Raw genomic sequence first — 15,588 nt, 5'->3', positions numbered from 1 at the left:
AAAATTAAGTTAACGGTGTGGTAGCATTTATTTGATTATTTAGTCCTGTTTTTAAAATAAATATATACATTGATTTTACATTATTATTTATAATAAAAATATTCTTAGTTTTTTCCAAGTTTAACAAACCTTTTTTAGTTTTCCATATATTATGTCATAGGGAGACTTTGTATTCGTGCAAGAGTACTGCAAGCCTTTTCTTGATCCGTGATGACCGGTGCGTTTTCCTGCCAGGCAGTAGTAGGCCTTCCACTATCTCCAAACAGGAATCGTGAGTTGTGGGATCATACGAGAAATAATTCCACTTTTGTAAGATGTAACAATATTCCTCATACGTTTTGATGACAGTGCTAAAAAATAGCCATTTTTGTGAGACATATCAGCAGCTCATCAAAATATAAATTATGGGTCTCGAGGAGCCATTGCTTGTTATGTTATGTTATGTTATAGGGGGTATTTCGTAAGCGCACGGCTATTCCATAGAGTGTCCTGGTGCTACCCTGACCCCAGGACAGAAAAGCTATCAGAAAACGAAACCATACTATTGCTGGAAAAGCCAGGTCTTTAGGCTTCGCCTAAAGTTGAGGAGCTCGCATTCTTGTCGAAGAAAGAGAGGAAGGCTATTCCATAATCTTGCAGCTACCACTTGAAAAGAACGGCCACCTTTATAAGAGCGTCGAAATTTAGGCACAATTGTCAGTTGTTGAGATGATGAACGCAATGTTCTAGAGGGTTTATAGGGCTGGATTTTATTTCTAATATACGGAGCTCCGATATTGTTCAGGGCCTTAAAAGTTAAGACCAGGGATTTAAAATAAATCCTTTGTCTTACTGGAAGCCAATGCAGGGTGTTCAGATGGGAGGACATGTGAGCTCTGGGTCCAACAGAAAGTACAGCCCCTGCTGCTGCATTTTGCACCACCTGCAAACGATTAAATAGATAATTCGGGAGGCCCAGATACCACATGTTTACGTAGTCCAGCCTGGATATAATCAAGGCCTGGACCACTGTTTTCCTATGCGAAATAGGAAGAAGCGGAAGGAAATTCCTCATCATTTTTAATAGTCCAAAACAGGTAACTGCAGTTGATTGCACCTGGGACTTCATAGTCATGTCAGAGTCAATCTTTACTCCTAAATCTTTTACAGTTAAAACAGGTTTGTCCGGAGGGGAAAGATTTTTAGGCCACCATTGGCGCCATTCGTCATCCGCAGTATGCCCAAAAAAGATAATTTCCGATTTGTCGGAATTGCAGAGCAACTGGTTTTGCCTGAACCAGTTAAACACCTCGGTTAGGCAGACATTAACTTCATTGCCATTAAACACCTCGTCCTTCCCGCAGGTAAATAGCAATTGAGTATCATCTGCGTATGATATAATTTTTGCCCCACATTGTTCGGCTAAAGGAGCAAGAGGGGCCATGTATATATTTAACAGGGTTGGACTTAAAACCGAACACTGAGGGACCCCTACATTCAGAGATTGAATGGAGCTTGAAAAGGGGGAGCCCAAACTGTTTGCTGTCGATTGCCCAGAAATGAGGTAAACCATCTGAGCACAGTACCCCCTATGCCACTCTCCTTTAGTCTTTGAAGGAGGCGGTCATGGGGCACGGTATCAAAGGCCGCCGATAAATTCAATAATATCAGCACCGCCTTTCCTCCTGTATCAATGGTCCTTTTAATTGTCTCTTCAATTTCTAATAACGCGGTTTCCATACTGTAGTTTGCTCTAAAACCCGATTGGCTCGGATGGAGTATCTGGTTACCTTCAATAAAATCTGTAACATTAGTATTCACATATTACTCCATCACTTTGGAGAAGAAAGGTAGGAGCGATATAGGTCGATAGTTGCTAGCTACCAAGGGATCTGCTAGTGGGTTTTTTAAGAGAGGAAAAATGTTCCCATGCTTCCAAATTATAGGCATCCTACCTTCGGACAAAGAGAGGTTGAGCGTCCTATTTACTGCTGGATTGATTACTTCAGCAATTGATACCAGCGTTTTTGCCGGGCAAGGGTCGGAAGGAGATCCGGATTTTAGGGCTCTCATGATTTTTAGTGAGGTGGCCATAGGCATGGGCAGAAACTCCACTAGAGTATTCTCACTGGAAGGGCTTATATGTGAAGGTCTATATATACTGCTGGTCGCATCCTGACATGGACTACTGAAAGAGTCCTGAATAATTTGAATTTTCCTGTAGAAATATTGTGCGATTTCATTTGTCCAAGTATCCGTGGGAGTAAAAGAATTTTTAGAGGCTGTAGGGATGGTAAAATCCTTAACAATCTTAAACAGTTCTTTAGCACAGTTATCTGCTTGTTCGATTTTTCTGGCCAAAAACTGTTTCTTCTCTGCTCGGACTTTTACATAATGAGCTTTCAGAGCCATTTTGTATGTTAATTTATCTGTAAGGCCAAAATTCTTTCGCCAACGGCGTTCTAAATTTTTACATGCACTTTTACTTTTCCTTAAGGACTCATTAAACCATGGTGCTGAGTTACGGCCTTGTTTGGCCACTCGTCTTTTAATGGGGGCTAGCTGCATGCTACACTCAAAGAGCCAATTTTCCAGAGCCGACACATCTTGCTCTAAATTATCATTAACTGGTATGGGATGTTGGCTGAACATGGTGGTTACCGCTTCAGATGTCATTTGGTTAAAAGGTCTAAAACTTTCCGGCCGATGGTACATATCTGTGGCACTTTCTTTATGAGGGCGGAGGAACGTTGTCTCCCCACCTGCTGCGAGCCGCCGCAAATGTGAAAAATATAAAGGCAAATAAATAATTTCATCGCCATTTCATTTTTCACTGAGGCACGCCACAGCCACAAGCCTGCCTCCGAGCCGGGAGACATGTGTGGCGTGTTCTCTGCTGCCGATTGGCAGCATAGAGGACTGGAGCAGTGGCTGACCAGACACTTTAAAATGCGCATGTCCATTTTGTACAGATGTCCTACTACGGCCAGCTTGACATGCGCTCTTTGAAGCTCTCGAACTCGAGCTGCTGGGTGGAGAGTAAGCACAGGCCTCCAGAGCTTGAGGGAGAGTCCAGCAAACCCGCTCCAACCAACCCTAGCACTTCTCTCATGCTGGTTAATAGCATGAGAGCAGCATCTGGATTGGTTAAGAGAACTCTGTATGCCACAGACTGAAAAAGGACACCGAGGAGGATGCTCAGCTGGAGGGTAAGTACCATTTAGTTTTATTTATTACAAATGGTGTAATACATGTCAGTGTAGTGATTTAATTTGTGTTTATGTTTATTTTGGGCTTTTGGGGTAAGGGGTTGTTTAATATTGGGCTTTGGAGGGAGAGATTGTTTTATTTTGGGCATTTGAAGGGAGGGGTTATTTCATTTTGTTTTTGGGAAGCGGTGGAGCACTTTGCTCGCCCACCACTTTCAAAGTTCACCAGCTGCCCCTGGTACATGTATTCGGGATGATCTGTTGCTGCAAATGCCAGGGGAATGTGGGTGCTTCAGTAAAAGGAGATGTTTGCCTCACGGCTGGGACCCAGCTATGTCTGTTCTTGATTTCTGGTGGCCAGGGGGCTTTTCATGGCAGAAAATTAAAGTCTGGACATGTTGTCCTGGCAGGATAAGGATCACAGGGAGTTAACCATTATTAGAGGGGAGAATGTTCCTTTGTACTAAAGTGACCCAGACATTTGATAAATGGACATAGATATGAGCAGTTTTGTGTGACCAGTCAATTGATTAATACCACATGGATGACTGCTTTCTAGTGCCACTTATTTCACAGGAGGGAAAGTGTATGAGGAGAACATGGATGATGGAGGGTGTTCATTTCATGATGGGGCAGAACTTTCCTTTCTATTTTCCCCAGAGACAAATGTAACATGTGGTTACCTTCAGGTGGGAGATACCATCACATTAAACAAAGGGTAGTAATGACAGAAGTCTACTTTCACTGTGGAAGCCTCCATCCATCACTGCCAACAGGCAGGTGTGGCCTTATATGTATGTTTGAGTACCCATGGGGAGAGGGCCTCGTTGCATGTCACCTCTGGCTACTTATGCCAATTTGGTATAAGCTAGTGGCAGGCCATACTGTGCCCTGAATTAGACCTGCATTTTGCTGGGAATGCCAAATGATCTCCAATAGACCTGCATCATGACCCGGAAGAACAGAAATACACCACTGTGACCTTTTTCCCTCTCACATGGGTAAAGAACGATTACTTTCTGTGATCATTGTTGTGCCACACTTTACAGCCTCATGAGTTAAACTATAATCCTCTCAAATGGGTTGTAAATAAGTGAGAATAACTATGAATTGCCAAATGAGTGCACAAATCAACACAGCTGATATTTTGCAATGTCAGTTTGAAGACTTATCTAAATTATTAGTTTCTGCATGATTCTGCAGCATTGAGCTTTAAATGACTTGTAAAAATCTATGACACCTGAGACAGATATTTAAAAAGAAAATTTATCACAGTACATCTTAGACAAAGAGTGAGTTCAAATACCTTTGTTTCTTAGAATTCTATATTAGCATTCCTTTCCTGTTCTAGCATTTGGCTTTATTTAGAAATAGCTCTGTAACCTTCACCGTGAAACCCGAATTAATCTCATAGGCACTTCTTTGATCACTTGACAACCTTTAAAGTTACTTAAATACATTACAAAGATGTGTGCCTTAAAGATTATCTTTCTTATAATTTCACATGATTCTGCTGCATGGTAACCATGGTTACATTTTTTGCTCGAGTATTTCATTGTTCTTTTAAAAAGTGCCATTACATGAAAGAAATATTTAGCGAAACAGTGTTATAAAAAAAATGAGGGGACTTTTAGGCAAGTAGACACAATCACTGGATAAACATGGATTTTTTTACGGTTTTTGCATCTACTGAGCACTATCTTACATGATTAGGTGCTGATGTTGACCGCTATATATTGAATAAAGTACCCTCCTGCCATACATTATGAGGATATTACAAGTCACTGAGGAGGTCTATGACCATATAGAGGAACGAGGCCATAGCCCGAGTTCCTTTATAAGTAAATGGAACAAATATGTGATTTGCAAAAACCTTTTAATGGACACCAGATGATATTTTATTCTGTATAATACATGGTCACTCCATCATCCGTCCCCTTAAACCAATTCCATCCTTGGTGTTTTGTTCTTTCCTGTTCACTGCAGAGAGCAATGGAATCTGTAGTGCGACAGAAAACACAGCAAAAATCAGTTTGTAATTTTTGGAAAAAAGACATTAGAATCAGTGTAATGTAAATCAGATTAGACCATTGGAATGGGATTTCAATCCCCTCACGCTCCCTGAAGGCTTGGTTTTATTTGTTAGAACATTCTGCCCTCTAGTGGCAGAATGTTCTAATAGCCTTATAGCCCTTCGTAGCAGGGCTATACCGGCTTTTAAAGTCCCTCTGCTTTGTTAAAGTCCCTCGCCTTCGGCTCGGGCCTTTAACGCTGCAGCGGGCCTTTAACAGCTGGTATAGCCCGCTACAGCGGGCTATAAGGCTATATTAGACCATTGGAATGTTGGAAGCTCCATTGAAAACAATGGGGTGCTCCGGGCTTCTAATGGCTGGTATGAGCCCGGAGCTCCAACATTCCAATGTTTCTTTGTTCCCAGCTCTGGCTGTGAACAAAGGCTTCAGGGAGCCTGAGGGGATTTGAATCCCCTCGCGCTCCCTGAAGACTTTGTTTTATTTGTTAGAACATTCTGTCCTCTAGTGGCAGAATGTTCTAATAGCCGTATAGCCCTTCATAGCAGGGCTATACTGGCTATTAAAGTCTCGCTGCTTTGTTAAAGACCCTCGCCTTCGACTTGGACCTTTAACACTGCAGCGGGCCTTTAATAGCTGGTATAGCCCGCTACGGCTATAAGACTATATTAAAAAATGCTGTAATTCAGAATGTGTGGAAACATGCAGCGAATCTGTCTTTCCTATAATAACCTATAGCAAGGAAACAATTAAACACATTGCAATAAATAATCTCCTTGCTGCTGATCACTTTTTCCTTTTTATAAAAGAAACCTGGAGAAGGAAAAGCCAGGCCCTGTTTTCCCTATTTATACTGCAGCTGTAATTATGCTCCATTGCCTGTGTTTTTTTAACTTGGCTGCTGGCTCTGGTAGCAGGCCTTGTGACCTCAGAACTCAACTGTAATAACTAAGTAGTCCTTTTCATAGAATGCTAGGTAATATACTGTAATACCAGAAATTAGTATGTGTTTCCACACTTTCTACTTATATCACGACTGTACATGTTGCTTAAAATGGGGAGTAACATGCTAAATATCCCTGTGTAATATATTTTTAAGGGTGTTGTGTTAGTACTAAGGTTTTTTTTCTGTTCAATCAATCAATCAATCAATCAATCAATACATTTATAGAGCGCGCTACTCCCCCATGAGGGTCTCAAGGCGCTGAGGGGAGGGTGGGGGGGACGGGGTTCTGCTACTGCTCAAAAAGCCAGGTCTTGAGGTGTTTCCTGAAGGTGAGATGATCCTGGGTAGCAACAGGCAACATTGTCTCATTGTTTGGTGCAGTATAAAACACTTCTAATGGGAATATAACACATTGTTTAAATAGAAAGGGAAGTCAAAGGTATTGTGGCCTTCTTAACATCTTTAGCCGAAAGCATACATTTTGTAAATGGTTTAAACTCAGTGTTAAATCATTTAATTATTTTTATTTTTCAGAGTTTTGTATAGCACAAACTTGACCCAAAGTTATCAGAGCGCTTTACACGAGCAACAGTTGTGTTACATGAAGACGCATTCATTTTTGTTAGGCATGGGGAGATTAAGTGGTTTGCCCAGAATCACAGGATGTTGAGTGCCCTTGCCGAGACTCAAACCCGGTTCCCCAGCTTCGAGGTTGACCGCCCTAGCCGTTAAGCCAACTCCTCTCCCCAATTCCAGGCCTCATGGATGTTCAGGCGTTTCATAACAAATTAGCATCCTTTTGTATTAGGTCATGGCCATATTTCCTTAGCGGTGTAATAGTTGGCCTGATGGGATTTAAAACTGTTGAAAGTCAGGCAATATTGTCTTGTAATACAGGCTGCTTGGCCCCTAATGCCAATGACTGGCAACTGCCAACAGAGGCAGGAAGTGTGGTGGAAAGGCGTTGATTACTGACATTAATGTTATTTTCTAACTCCATGTTTCTTGTCCCACTCCTTACTAACTTGAAGTGACTCCGCCTCCTAAAAATAAGACAGTCTGCAGCTTTCCTAAATCTCATAACTTCTCCTCCCTATAATGTAGACTCCACCCACCAGAAGGATTCTACTTATAGAAAAGGGCACCTCCACCAACTAACTCATTCTTAGCGACAAAACTCCACCAGAAATAAGCTGTGATGACACCGGAGGGTCATAGTGACTTGGAAAGGGAAGATAGAATCAAAGCGATGGGATTATTTATAATTAATCAAGGAGTCCTGGTCCTTACTAACTTCTTAATACTCTCAAACCGAAATTGCTTCAAAATCAACTCACAAACCAATAACTGTCAAAACACAATTTATTTATTGCACACACAGAAAGAAACAAGTTAGGATATGAAAGCTGTATGAAATGTGGCCTTAATCTCCCCGTGCCTAAACCATTAGCAATAAAAAAAAAAAATCTGACCTTGTTTAATGTATTCTGGTGCTGATGCAAAGTGCTCAAATGTCCTTAGGCCAAGCTTGTGTCATATAAAACTGAAAAAAAGAAACAAAAAACAGTCCCAATAAACTAAATAAACTAGTCCCAAAAATGAGATAGCTAGCTCTCCCACATCAATCAATTGGGAAGAGGATGTGGTCTAATGGCTAGAGCGGTTGACCTCGAAGCTGGGGAACCAGGTTCAAGTCTCAGCAACGACGCTCAACATCCTGTGATTATGGGCAAATCACTTAATCTCCCCGTGCCTAACAAAAATGAATGTGTCCATCTGTAACAAGACTGGTGCTCATGTAAAGCGATCTGATGCCCAATTTCTCGGGTCTAGTTCGCGCAATACAAAACTCTAAAAAATAAAATAAAAATCAATAAAGAGAGATAAACACAGATGAAGCAGAACAGGTAGCCACATTATAAATCACCTAGAGGAAAGCAATGTGTGCCTTATCCCAAGAGACCATCATATCCCAGGTAATCCAGCTCTGAATCTGTGCAGGTAAAGGAAATAATGGACCAGAACCAATAACTCAGTTTGACAACTGAAGGTTTGGGCACTTTGCAAGCCACCCCAAAACTCACAGAAAGAGAAGTCTGCGCAGAATCAGCAATAGCTCTAAATATATAAACACAGTTCTCCTTACATCTTAAGAATAGAGAAGGAGCTCTTCTGGTGAAGAGTGATTTGGAAAGAAAGCCAGCAAGACACTCTATGATTGTTAAAGGGGTGCCAAATAGGTCTTGTTTAAAAACTCTCACTCATGACAAGGAACCAATCAGATTGGAAACATCCATAACAGAGCCTGGTACACCAACTCCTCCAGGGCTTAATTTCATGAATTAACCACCAAGAAAAGAGTCATAAGTGACAGAAGCTAAAGGGGAATAGACTCCAAAGGCTTCAAAAGTGCCTGATGCAACAACTCTAAGACCAGAGGGGAAGTCCAATAGAGGTGCCACATCCTTACATCTACGACAAAAAAAGTAGAACCTCTTAGACGTTTGGATGCAAAGCCCTCTATTTCCTCCAGACTACGGTAAGGCTGTCTGAATGTCCATTTTGCTGTCACCACAGAGTCTAGGTTCATAGACCTAGCTTAAACCACTGATGCAGAAGAAAGGACCTGAAATTGTTAACACCATAAAGGCACACCAGGGGCGGCTCCTCCTCAAGAGCGGATGAGCATCGCCCTGCCTGCTGCGAGCACAGCATACGCACACATATCTGTAAAATTGCATGTCAATGCCATTTTACTTAGAAGGGCAGTGTGAGTGCAGGGGGTGGGGCTGAATCCTGCGATTGCAGGATTACAGCTGCCCCTGCGGTGCACATGTTGGGTTGGCCTGCTGGTTTGCTACAGCCAGCCCGACATGCGCTCTGTAGACCCAGCAATCTCTTGGCTGTGAAACAGCCTTGGCATTGCTTGCACAGGCCCCGAGGCTCAAAATGAGCATTGAGTTAGCTGCTCCCACCAATCCTGCAGCTGTTCTCATGCTGAGAGCAGCTCCAGGATTGTATGTTGGCGTTCCAATGAGCAGGAGGGAAGTCCTTCCCTTTCCTGATCGAGGACGCCTATATGGGGAGAGAAGTGCTGCGCCTAGGGGAGCAGTAAATATGGTGAGTTTGGCTCCATACCATATTTTTTTAGAGTTCTACCTGCCACTGAGGCACACAGCCCTTCCTGACAAATCAGTTATGCCTAGTACGTATCAAATTATCTGAGAGCCGAAGAATTTATGAAGGCCTGAACATCCAAAGCTCCAGCTCAAAGCAAACACAGAAGCTAGAGTGACACCAGCTCATTATTCATGCCAACAATAGCAATTAAGATGAAGCAGGAAGTGACAGGACAAGCAGAAAAAGGCAAGAGCCATTCTTGAAAAAGGCTCATCTGATCCAGAAAAAAATAGCCATCTTTTTGTCTTCTATGGGCAGCTATGAATATCACCTATGAATTTTCCTTCAGCTCCTGACATGAGGAAGCAATACAGAGGTGGAATAAGCATGCAGAGTGCATCTAGAGAAACATAAACTCCTTCCAGCCCAGACTCCTGAAAGCAAAAGAAAACCTTTATCTGAGGGTTTTGTAATGTGCAGTGTGTTGTAGCCTTTAAGCCTTCTGAGTGGAAGAGGGGCAACAATGCTATACAGTCACATAATAAACAAGCATTGGCATAGCCAAAAGGTCTCACCTTTGGGACCTTATAAGTGTTTAGCCATGCAACAGTTAATGTTACTGCACCAAGGATATTGTGCTGGATAACTAAACACTTAAACGGTCCCAAAGGCGAGACCTATTGGCTATGCCAATGCTTGTTAGCATTTGAGTGTGATTATAGAGGTATGGGCGAAACCGTTTAGGGCCGTTCCGTCCAGAATTTGATGGCCTGTGGTGTTGAAAGCACTGCTAGATAACAAGGGTATAAGAAGTCGGGAATGGGCACAAGTGAAGGGTATGACATGAAATTCCAAATGTCAAAATCATAAAATGTGTGATTTAAGATATGGATGTTGTTTAAGAACAAATGTGTTATTTTCTTGAAAGTTAAAAACAACCAATAACTGCATTGTAAATAGAGACACGAGTTTTCCATTTTTACTATAAATTCTTCCCTCTCTTTATTTTAAAAATCACAAAGAAGTAGTTAAGGGTCTGATTTGCAAAGGGACTTACGTGTAGTAAAGGTACAAGTGTGGAGTCTCTGCACTCTGGGCAGCCTCTCTGTCCAGCGCACTGCAGTGAGTGCAGTGCGGAGATTCTGCCATGAGTGCAGAGACACGTAACTTTATTGCATATTAGTCCCTTTGTGATTTGAGCCCCAAGCCTTCATTTAAGGGTCTCACCATATGTTCAATCATGTCTGCTAGATCAAACGTTATGCATATAATCAGAAGCCCTAGTATTAAAACATGCCATCTTGTAATGTGCCATACATGGTCATTACCTTTTCTGTTTGCGAAAGGCACCAGTTATCGAAAGTAGTAAAATAAACTTTTACTAAACTCACCTTGGTGAAACTGCAATGATTGCTGCTGCTTATTGAGGGGCATAAGGGCTGGTACCCAGCTAATGCCCCGTGCGCTCATTGAGAAAAGTGTGGGGTGACCAGCAATATCAAAGGAGAGGCAGAACGATCTAAGAGTATGAGCATAGCCAAGAACAGAGGAGAGGATAGGATAGTGGAATGAAGGGTCCCGAACACAGGAGAGGGTTGAGTAGTCGGTTACAGGACAGGCAGTCAGTGCGAAGGGAAACGCAGGGGAAACTGTTGGATGAAAGAGGCAAAGATTTGATGAAGGGAGGATGAAATGGTTACAGGGGGGGCACAGGGTGGATTAGCTACTTTTATAAGAGGAAACGTTTGTTAGGAGGATGTTGTGTTAAATCGTAATAATGTAACTGCGCAGGGTTGAGGCGAGTGAGGACTTGAGCACTGTGGACTAATTATAGTGTTAATCTTGGAGCAGATGTAGCAGGGTGAAGTCATGAGCAGGTAAGGATGAACAATAGAATACTGATAATTGAAGATGATGGAGAGAGTAAAGAGCTGAAGGTTTGCACAGAGCGCTTGTGGAAGGTGCGGTAATGAGGTCCTGGAAATAAATAGATTTGACACCTCCTAGATCATTATGCAGTGTATGAAGGGCTTGCTTATTAACCAAGAAGCAGTGAATATGTGCTTTCGCCATTTATGTACTGCTGCCCTCATTTACTGTTATGCGCTCTTATTTCAAGTGTAATTCATGGCTGAGGCCTATCTTTGGTACAAGGTGGATAATGAAGAAGTTGTATGAGCTGTAGTGCAAGACTGAAGTGAGGTCTTTATGAAGATCACGTGGAAAGCAGTGAGAGCAGTGGGGTCCTGTTTTCTACAGCAGATGGGTACATGAGAGAGCGATCTACAAGGAGGCGAACTGATTTGCATGTGAAATGTGTGATGTCAGATGGAGCGATGATGGGTTTAGATTTGGATAAAGTGTTTGAAATTAGCATAAAATTGAGTGGCTTACCTTGCTTGTGGGTGGGATTAAGGAAGGTGTCATTTGAGGAGTGATCAGACAGAAGTGGAGACACTGCCGAAAGCATCAGTAAAATATTTTGGCAAGTTATGGTCACACCAGTGAAAGCAGAATCGTTTGGTGAAGGCAATAAATAGGTGTGTAGCATAATTTCCGCCAGTCGTAACTGAAAGCCATTACTATATGGTTACAGAGACGAATGCGTTTCCAGATGTTTGGAATGAAAGAGGCTTATGGTGCGAGTCCTAATGAGAAAACATCTTGTCATCCATAATAAAACACTGACCAAGGAGAGTAAGATCACATAGGTATGCTGTACTAAGGTAATACCTAAAACAAAACAAATGTTAGATTGGTTTTGAAATAACAGTAAAATCATGAGTCTGAGTCTTAGGACCTGGAAGGCCAGTGCAATCAGGAATGAAATACGGACAGTATTGGAGCATGCTAGTATAAACTATGTTCAGGATCCTTTGAGACACCTTTAAAAATACATTTTAATACAAGTAAAAGGGATAGCTCCTTTCCGCTCCTAAAGCGTCTTTTTTTTAACGCAGAACAAAATGCTGTATGGTGCTCTGTAAAACACCTTAGTGCCACCTGGTATATTTCATGCAATACGGCCCCAGAAATGTTCTGCCAAATGCAATGGATCTCCCTCACATAAACAAAGGCAATAAAAATCAAACATCAAAGCGGCGAAAGTGAAAGTAATCGAGCAGAGCATCAAAGGGCTGGGTGAGAAGGGAGGGGGGAATGCAAGGGTCAAAGCGGCTAAAGTGAAAGAAAGCTATAGAGAAGGGAGGGGAGAGTGGGAGCAGCTGTGCACGTGCATGTGATTGTGCACTCAAGGTTTAGGCCAGCCAAAAGACTGTGGGTAGCACTTTGAAAATCCCACATACAAAATGTCTCTTCGAGCCTTTGGCTCAGCGAGACCTAAAAAGGATGAAGAAAAGAATGTGTCCAATCTGGAAGGGTGGATCTCCTGACTGCTGTCCCGCATTTAGTGACCATGACTGGACCAGGAGATCTGACCAGTATGAATAGCTGTGTTTTGAGGAGTTTCCTACAACACATGTGATCTGGCTTAGATCCAAAGAGGGATTCAGCGCATTCCATGTTCTTTGAGGGCGACCTCGCAGTGATCTGCCTCCGTCTTTCACCTGTTTGAATGAACATTGTTGCATTCTTTTTGAGGATGTCCATCTTGAAGCAATGTCCACATTTCAGAAGAAATAACCACACCTAGGGTCAGTTACACACATTGCACTGCACAATTTTCTAAGAACATTTGTTTCACTTTTTAGGTGTTCAGATAGTGCTCATATTCCACTTTGTATCTGCTTCAAAGCTACCTGAAACATTATAAGCATTTCAGAAGTGCCAGAAAATCGAACACAGTGAGCAGAGTGTGCATGGTGCCTGCAGAGGAACACCCGGGGAGGAACTATTTATTATCTGTCCAGCAGCCCCCCGAAACACTCTATTGGACTAGTTGCTAGAGCTGCCAACTTGGGAAGCTGGGGGCACAAGTACAAGTCCTGGCCTTGGTGCCTGACTCCAAATCATGTGATTCTGGGCAAATCACTTAATCTTACTGTGCCCAAAAAATATATATATAGTGTGGGAATTGTAGTCCCCCCTTGATGTACATGATCTTGTGGATTGTCTGCCCAAAGTAATGTACAGGGCTCTGTTGCTTTCTAGCTAGGTTTGCACAATATAAATTCAAATATATACATCCAGGTGATGCCCAAAGAGCCAAGAACAGTCTTTTTCTTTATGTAAATGAAATGAATCGGTCCAGGGACACGTTCAGCTGTGAGAGAGCATCCGTATAATCATCTTTTGATTTGAAATTCACAAACATGCTGTCGAATCAGTGCAGAAGTGCTGCAAACAGGCTTTAAGGATGACTGTTGCAAATTGTGGAAACCTTACTAATTAACGTTTCTCTCCTGTTGTATACACAGGAGTGGGAATAGTTTAATTATTATTTAAAGATTATTATTTGGGTATTAATATTGGTTAAACATATATTATCATGTCTTTGTGTATTTAATTATATATTTTTTATTTATATATACATGTATGCAATTTTTAAGATGTTAGTAAAACACATTTTTATATATTGTTTACTTTCTATGAACAATTAAATTGGAAATATTTTAAAATTATTTGCAGCTTATTTGTTATACTTTTTTATGTGTAGGTAAATATACATATATATGTGTCTGTGTGTGTATATCTATATGTATATAGCTATATATCTATATATCTATATATATCTATATATATATATATTGATAAGTTTATAAACCCTTATAAAGATATATTATAAGTAAAAATGACTATTTCTTAAATAGTTTTATATTATATATGTGTATATAAACATACACACGTTTTTACATATGTGTGTGTGATTGTTTAATTAGTAAATATTTATATATTTTTAAAATATTATTTAATTTACATTATATTAATGTTATATGTTGAAATATTTTAGATTTACTTATGTAAACTACATATATAGTAAAAACGATATTTCGTTCATATTTTTGTACTTACGTTATATGGATAGAAAACAATCTTTTTGTGATTGCTATTTTTGACACGATATTTGGTATCATGAAATTTATGGGTTCGATATTGTGTCAGTGATCCACCAGTTTAATATACGTAATTTAGAAATGCCTGTGCAAAAATGCAACATTAACATTTATGTAATTTGATCTAAAAAGTATTGACTTAATCTCTGCAGAAAATATTTTCAGATTAGTTGTAAAACTTAGCGGGTCAATGTATACGTGGCTGAAATATATTTTGATCATTTTACTAAGCCAGGGGAATGATTTTCCTTGAAACATCTTCCCATCTCATGCCCGTCGAAAATGGTGAATATTGGTGCAAGTTTTCCACTCTTTCATCCATCAAAGTGTAATTTTATAAGCACAGAAAGGTATTGCAATGATATCCGTAGAGTTAGCACTAGAAGGGGATTGACTAGATTTGCATATCATCTTCCTGACCAGCTCCTGACCACCTATTATGGGGAAACCCTCAACCACCTTTTAGGTCCAGCCTTCGTATGCAGAATATTTACAGACGTGGCAAAATTTCCGTGTATCCGTAATACCTGTTGATACAATAGTTCGCTCTGTGAAACACTGGTCAATTATACATGCAGACCAGGGGCGTAACGCAGGCCCCTGCCGCCCCTGCACAGCTGTGGGGACCCCAACCCTTCAGGGCCCCCATTCAGACAAACGGCTAATGCATATCTGTGAGATATGGATGTTTCAGGGTCCCCTCACTGCATTTTGCCGGGGGGGGGGGGGGGGGGGTGGTTCAGTCATTTTGCATTATATTACTGATGCAGACTTCCAGAGTTTTTATTAGTCTAACATATCTCTGAAACAAATTTTATATGAGATGTTCTTGAAATCCAAAAAAGGCATTTCTTATCGTGTGCAGATCCAAGAAGTCCTATTACTTTGCTCATATCTCATTTTAGAGAGAAGTAGCAGCAAATACGCACCTCATATCTTGAATACAAAGTTCACCGCATACTTGCCCAAAACAGAAGGCAGACTGCAATAAATCCCCTCTATTACTGATTCATTCGCACCCTACGAACTTGGTTTACGGCCTCATGGTGCCTACACTCAGATACCTGTCAATTGTACATCATGGTTATATATTGTTTTCTGCTATTTTCCTATCCTTTTTAGGTCTCGCGCCTAGCAATGCAGTGCATAGCACTGCTCGTGCAGCGAGAGTCCTTTTGTCCAGGGTTCCGAAACAGAACCTGGAATTGTACACGCTCGTGTGTGTGTTTTTACTTTTGTGGACTGCTATTGGCCTTTGCCTGCGTGTTTGTTTTAAAGATAGCACACAATAG

At 41.2% G+C, this 15,588-nt stretch overlaps 1 protein-coding gene across 1 annotated transcript in view; it reads left to right on the top strand.

Annotated features, from left to right (window-relative positions):
• The window catches only part of KCNAB1 (potassium voltage-gated channel subfamily A regulatory beta subunit 1), an 822,927-nt gene that overhangs the window by 339,331 nt on the left and 468,008 nt on the right, over positions 1 to 15,588 (top strand). The window lies entirely within an intron of this gene.

This window comes from Triturus cristatus, chromosome 11, assembly GCF_964204655.1.
Source record: "Triturus cristatus chromosome 11, aTriCri1.1, whole genome shotgun sequence".
NCBI lineage: Eukaryota > Metazoa > Chordata > Amphibia > Caudata > Salamandridae > Triturus > Triturus cristatus.
Note: the sequence above shows the minus strand (reverse complement) of the source record. Positions and strands in the feature narration are given on the sequence as shown.